This window comes from Sesamum indicum, linkage group LG5 (assembly GCF_026168435.1).
Source record: "Sesamum indicum cultivar Baizhima isolate 11 linkage group LG5, ASM2616843v1, whole genome shotgun sequence".
NCBI classification, from domain to species: domain Eukaryota; kingdom Viridiplantae; phylum Streptophyta; class Magnoliopsida; order Lamiales; family Pedaliaceae; genus Sesamum; species Sesamum indicum.
Window position 1 is genome coordinate 15,167,570 of NC_142661.1, and position 7,762 is coordinate 15,175,331.

The 7,762-nt window shown below is 33.1% G+C and overlaps 1 non-coding gene across 1 annotated transcript; it reads right to left on the reverse strand.

Annotated features, from left to right (window-relative positions):
* Positions 1-7,453: 7,453 nt before the first annotated feature.
* TRNAI-UAU (transfer RNA isoleucine (anticodon UAU)) lies at positions 7,454-7,527 on the reverse strand. Its single transcript has one exon. It is a non-coding gene; the product is annotated as a tRNA-Ile (tRNA).
* Between the last annotated feature and the right edge of the window lie 235 nt (positions 7,528-7,762).

A 7,762-nucleotide genomic window follows, 5' to 3' on the forward strand; every position in this document is an offset into this window, starting at 1 on the left:
GAGTACTTGTGTCGTGGAAGATCGATCCTTATGGTTATCCCACCGGGAATTCGCTTATTGCACCCTCCAATTATACTCAATCGACACCTTATACCCTTAAATTGTATTTTTGGTAATTTATACCTTTGAAATACAACATCCTTGGCAATTTGTATTCGGAACTAATTTCTGGTGAGATTTCCACTTCGGTCAAAATGTGTTTTAAGTTCCATATGGCAGGTCACGCTTTAGTCATAAAGCTCAAAATCATGCCATTTTTGTATCAAAAAGTGTGATTTTGGGACTCTTTAGTATCGAAATCAAAACATCTTTTTAATTCCAAAACGACAACGCACATATGATATTATGAGATTAAAAATACGTAATTATAAATTTTATGAGACTAAAACCGACCATGTGATAGTTAATAGTTGTGGTACTCAAAAAAAATTTGCCCTTAAGGGACTAAAAAAAGCGACAAGCTTGTTTTATGGAACTAAAAACCCTATCCAAAGAAAAAAATCGGCAGTGCCAATTTTTGTATTTTTTAACAAATATGTCGAATTGGTGGAAATTATATAGAGTTAATACATAGAATTTCACTCTCTAAATTTACCTTTCACTCGTCTCCTTCTCTTGTACAATGATGCCCATGTTTACAATATATATATATATATATATATATATGTATATATATATATATAAATACAATATTTTTTTAATATCACAAGATAAAAAAAATAAGTAGAAAATGCGTCACGTATTTTGGAGCTTGCCATCATGTAATTATGTTGTTCACGGATTCTGCCAATACTCCTATGGCTCATTCACAAAAGTTTCAAAATTGTAGATTTTTCAGTCCAATGGGTCCATATTTTAGAAGGCACGGAAGAGAAGATGAAGAGAACGCAAGTTTGGAAGGGAAAGAGATAGGAGTGAGAGGTACATTTGGAGAGTGAACTTGTATTTGTAATTCTATATTATACTATCCAGATACTTATTAAAAATACAAAATTGACCCCACATATTTTTTTCTTTGAATTTTCTGATGAAAGTCTGGTCGGAAATTGGTTTAGGGTGGAAATTGCCAAAAATTTTGTATTTCAAGAATGCTAATTACCCGTCTCCCAAACACAATTATTTTCCGAACTAAATTTTGCATAAAATTTTCTTTGTAAGGCTTCCAACAGTGTCGTTTCGTCATTTTTATATTTCTATATATGGACATCAATTCATAGTTATATAATATATGGGTTTGATTGCATTTTGAGTTCCATATATATTTTAGCATTTCAGTCATGTAATTTGTTAGGATTGTGAATTGGTTCTTCATCTCTTTTAATTATACAATTTTAGGACAAATTTGGCTTTTCAAATTTAGCCAGAAAGTGACATAATAATTTTCGCCAACTTAAAAAGTTCTATCCAAATTTGTCCTAAAATGGTCGAATTAAAAAAAAAAAAAAGATAAAGGACCATTTTACAACCTTACACTACAAAAAATTGCGGGATTTGTACCGGATTTAGAAAGGAATGATTTTTTTTTTTTGCGCTTTTGGAACGGCCTGTTATAAGTGGAATTAATTTGAATTGATATTTGGAACGATTCCTCTTCCGTCCTTATAGACGGTGTTCCTAATATTTAGGAATGGTTGAGCGTGGACCATTCCAAGGGTGAAATGTGTTTTGTAGCACATTGTATATGACCGTTCCTAATTGTGTATTTTAATAGAAAAATATGATTTCTTTGCTTGGAACATACTTTATAGATTTTGGAACGGTTGCTTACAAGAATTCATAACTCGGAACGGTTGCTGGAATATGTTTCACATAAATTTGGAACGATTGTTGTGTCTGAAGGTGATATATTTTAGAATGGTCTTTGGAATTAAAGATTGGACATGCTTTGGAATAGCTTTAGGAATGATTTATTATTTATTTTATTCACATTGTTGTAACTCTTTTAGGATGATTGTTTGAAATGTATCGTTGAATATGCATTAATTTGAACTGGAATATGTTTAGGAATGATTTTCTCTTTTTAGAAATATTTTTTTAGAACTATTTTAGTAATGATGTTTAGAACGGTTTGTTTTTTGAAAATTATAATAGTTTTTAATAGTTACTAAGACCGTTTCTAAATTAGGTTTTTTAAAAATATTTATTATTAAATAATAATTGAATATTTATAATTATTTATTAAACTTAATTATGTATACTAGTTTAATTGATTGAATTAATCTTAATAATGAAATACAATGAACATTATGAAACATGGATAATTACGGAAAAAGTTACTATATTAATCTAAAAATTATCCAATTACAATAAAAAAAAAACTTAATACAACTCCCCTCTCAATCAGCAATATCCATATAGTTATTGTTTGGTGCAAGGGGTTCGGAAGTTGTGCTGGGGCGCTAGTGGACGCTGTCGACTGTGACGGTTTGTCAGTCGAGGAGCTAACCTGCATGGACTTCATCATGGTGACCATCATTATCTTCAGCCTCTCCATTCGATCCTCCATGTCCGGAAGGGGGGGGGGGGGGGGGCGGTGGCGATGGCGATGGTGATGTGTAGGTTCAGCTAGAGATGTGAGCCTTAGGACCAAGACAGAATGCCCAACCTTTATTCTTAACTCTCGATCGCTGTCAGCCACAACTGTTGCTCGGTCATCACTACCGAGGCCTCCGGTTCGGTCGGGGTATTGTGGTCATCGATCGTGGCCTAAAACTGATGATCCTCCATTAGCTTCTTGAACACCTCCTGCAAAACAAACAAAACTATCACAACTTTACCCAAAAATTATTTTAAACAAAAATAAAATTTTTATTATTATGTACTGCCACCTCAACTGCATTCTGGCCGCTGTTGGCCTTCTTTTTGTAGTGTCTGGCAAATAATTCCATCTCCTTAACAGGCCGACGAAGCTCTGCCTCTTGTACAAGAATCAAACAATTAGCATACTATTTGTTAAATAATGATAAAACTTTAAAATCAATCTAAATAGTATACGATTTTAGGCATCACGTTCGACCTTCTTTCATCCACCGCAAGCTTATATTACATATGATCTTTAGGTCCTTCGGCTTTCAAATTGTTTTTTATTTTTTCTTTTATGTCTATCACGATGTTGAATATATTGTCAAAAACTTCTTCTCAATGTGCATGATGTCAATATTGTGCCGTATTAGATAGATCATCCAATACTCGAGCTCCTAGAAGATGTTTTTCTTTATCCACTTATGCTTGCAACTGTAACTAGGTGGGAATGTTAATGGTACTTCAACTGTAGGACTTAACTCTCCTGTCAATCTCTGACGTGCAATCTTTTTTTTCTACTAGGTTCTTAGTGAATGGTTTCTTTTTTGTGCGGTACTGGTTTGGGGGGTGGAACTATCTGTGGCAATTAAAATAGTACGCATTCCTACCATTTTGCAAATGGATTGCACATGTGTCATCCATACAAATTGGACACCCCATAACACTAGCGGTACCATCCAGATATCATAGCATAAGTGGTTAGGTCGTTGACGGTCCACATCAATGTGCACACATCGTGAATGTCTCGTTTTTTGCATTGTCGTGCGTCAGTACACCCACATGCCACAAATTCTGCAACTCCTCGATTAGCGGCTCCAAGTAAACATCTATGATATATTTCAAATTGGAAGGACCAGGGATCACCATTATCAAGAACATGTACTCAAAATCATGCACATTCTTGGTGGGAGATTATACGGTTTAAGTATAACAGGCAATATGAATACGTACGACTGCACTACCCGTGTAGTGCGAACCCATCCGTGCACAAATCTAGTCTAACATTACAAGGCTCCGTAGCAAAATTATGATATATCAGGTCAAAATGTCTCCATGCCTCTGCATCAGACATATAACACATAGATCTCTCCTCCTTTCGATGCTTGGCATGCCACGTTATGTGCTTGTTAGTCACTTCTGAAGCTTACAACCTCTGCAGGTGAGGGGTAAGCGACAAGTTCCTCAAAATGGCATACAGGGCCTTCTTGCTGTTAGGATATCGCTCTCTGATCAGCTTGTACCTAGCTTCTCATAAAGCTTGTAGTAGTCCAGATCATTGTCGTCCTTCCAGTAAAACATGCAACCATTCTTACACACATCAATCTTCTCAATAGGTAAACACAAATCTCTTATCAACTTCTTCGTACTATACTAATTGAGGGGTAGGGTGTGATTGCGGGGCAATATATTATTAGCACATTGGGATATTTGATCATATACTCGCTTAGAAAAATTGGCATCGATTAGCAACCGATGCCAATTGAGATTTGGTGCAACCGTTTCATAATGGCTGAGGTAAGCAGCATGAACTACATCATATAAATAATTCGACAGCCTAGACACATAATCATAGGGGCCCCCGTCGTAATATGAATTAGGTCCAACATCAGTAGAATAAGAGCTCGTACCAACATCAGGAGCACCCTGCTGGTTATAATTAGACTAGAAAGCCTGCCTAATGGCATCGAAAATCATCCTATATGCCTGATCCATCTGCGCCGCATCACCCCAGTACGTACTAGTACCCTCCTCCTCATGAGTAGCGGGAGTTTGCTCCTTATGCAAAGGGGGCGTGGTGACAACCTCAAAGTACTTCTGCACCCTCTCCTTGCCATGGGAATCCCAATTATAATACTCCTGCAAAAAAACTTTCATAAATAAGTCAAACTTACCTCGTTCGGTGTTTCGAAAACTTAGTTTGCACTTTCGACATGGACACTTAATTTTCTTACTGTCCATGTATGTATATCGAGACTTGACCTATATATTTTATAAATGCAATAATACCATCCTCAAACTCCAGCGTAAGACCCGTCTTACCCAACAAGTTCTTATACATCTATCTTCTAAACTGTCTTAACATGATAAATCCTACACATGCATATAAATATATATATTGTAATATTAATTTTAATTGACAAAAGTACAACAAATATAACCAATTGACAAAGAAATGTTCAAGTTGTTACATGATCAAAATAACTTAAAAGATCAACAAAAATTCTAGAGATCTTGAGGAAAATGGAAGAAGATAGTGAAATTAAATGCAAATAAAGGAACATATAGATAGAAAAATTTGGAATAGGCTTTGAAACAAAAAAGTAGCCGTTATAATATAGTCATTGATGCATAATAAGGATTGGGCCTCGGAACACCATGAGGACGATAAAGTATCGGTTAAAATATAATCGTTGTATCATTGTTGCAACTGTTGTTGTAATACCATTTTATTAGTACAGGAAAACCATTCTAAGTTGTAACAGTCTTTTTCCACGACACTTGTAGCACATTCAAATTCTAAAAATCTTACAATTAGGAATGGTATTTGTAATATTCGTTAACCTAAGTACTAAAAGTGTCTCAAATTGTACCTCAGTTTGGAAAGGATTTCAATTGTCAGCTTTTCATCACGTTCTGGATCACGTGTAAGAAAAGTATTTTCTTGTCTATTCCTACTTTTCATAGAGTGTCCCAATATGAGTTACAATACTTTACCGTTACAAGTTTGGAATGAAATTAAGAATACAACTTGTAACACTAATATTGGAAAAGTATTGGTAAAGATCGTGTCATCCCAAAGTTACATAATGTAAAAAAAAAAATGAGGATCGTGATGTCGGTGACCTATCTCCATTCCTCAAGAGTGCCAATTATCAATTGCAATGAGGAATGATGTTTCTGACGGTCAATCAATCTGCCCCAAATTTCATTATTTGTTTTTGTAGTACTAATAAATTATAGAACTAAAATGCCAAATGACTGTAACTAATAAAGGACTAAAAATCCAATTAAGCTTAAATATGAATACATACATATATATATATTGATAAAAAAACTAGTATATATGCATTCTTGAAAATTGAAAAACCTTAATTTGAATATGTCTAGAAATTGTTGCATTTGGATTGAGAATTAGAATCCGAGATTTGTTGTTAATAATTTAAAATAATTTTAATGGATATAATATTTTTCTCTCCCTACATTTAGTTCTACAAAATTTTTCTCAAATGTTAAAACTGTACTAATTTGTCACTTTAATTTATTTTTAATATGTAATATTTACCTCAGTACAAAAAATATGATATTAATGACAAACTATTAAATGATGTGCAACTGATCATAGAATTTTTGATAAAGATGGTTGCAGATTGTGTTAGTAGTGAATTATTGATGATTAGTTGTTATACAATATTTTCAATGGATATGCAAAGTTGTGACAGATTGCATTATAAAGTTCACCAATAGATGTCGATTATTTTAAGAGACTACAATAATTAAGACAAGATAATTTGCAATTGATTTATTAAAACACACTGCTGAGACAACATGTCATAACCAACAATGAGTTCTCGATGTTTCACAATGAATAATATCTCTAAATACAAACTACTATATCCATCTCCATTTTCTTTGCACTAAATCATCAATGCATCATCTCAACGGCTTGTGCAAATTTTTTATGAATCATCTAGCAATTTTTGGCATATAACATCCACATTGGAGCTTGCCAAATTTGCATTAAGGTTAGGGTAAAAAACGTTGCAAGTGATTAATAGTAATGCAAACCACCTAAATTCCCTTTTGATGCACTATCATGATTCACTTAAGAAGATATTTGCTTAGTTTGGTTGCTAATGATCGGCCCTCTAATCCAATCTAATATTTTGTTTATATATTTATTAAGTCCTTGCCTACTTTTTGATTAGTCATATAATAACATTATTTGTGAGTTTGTCAATTACACCTCTATAATATGATACATCATGACAAAATCAATTCTTACCTAATTAAAATATTACCAAAGATAAAAAAAAAAAAAGATAATGGTTTGTTTGACCGAATTTTCTCCAAGTCTTTTATCTTCCAATTACATCTAAGATCTAACTATTTTTTTGTATCCTAATGGTTTCTCCTCTTTTTTGATTATCAAATACAAATTGTGCAAAAATAAATGATGATGGTCCCAACAGGACTCGAATCTGCGACCTTCGACTCATATGACCTAATGACAAAATCAACTCTTACCTAATTATAATATTATCAAAGAAAGAAAAAATAATGGTTTGTTTGACCGAATTTTCTCCAAGTAAGAATCTTTCAATTACATCAAGATCTAGCTATTTTTTTGTATCCTAATTATGTTTTCTCTTTTTATTGGTATCAAATACAAATTGTGCAAAAATAAATGATGATGGTCCCAGCGGGGCTCGAACCCGCGAATTTCGGCTCATAAGACCTAATGACAAAATCAATTCTTACCTAATTATAATATTATCAAAAACAAAAAAAATAATGATTTTTTGACCAAATTTTCTCTAAGTCTTTTACCTTCCAATTATATCTAAGATCTAGCTATTTTTTTGTATTCTTATCATGTTTTCTCCTATTTTTTTTAGTATCAAATGCAAATTGTGCAAAAAATAAATAATTATGGTCCCGGCGGGGCTCGAACCCGCGACCTTCGGCTCATAAGACCAACGCTCTAACCAACTGAGCTACGGGACCAAGTACATATTAATTTCTCATTAACATTATCTTGTCTCAAGTTCTTGTTTTTTTATTTTTTATTTTTAAAATTTGTCGTTAAATTGACCTTAAAGTTATCTTATTTGATTTAGTGTTGCATCTTGGCTTACATCAATTCTTTGGTTTTACAGTATTTAGTTGCAATAGTAACCTTAAAAGAATTTAATTTTATTTTACATCTGAATTAAAGTTTGTAGTATTTTATTTTTATTTT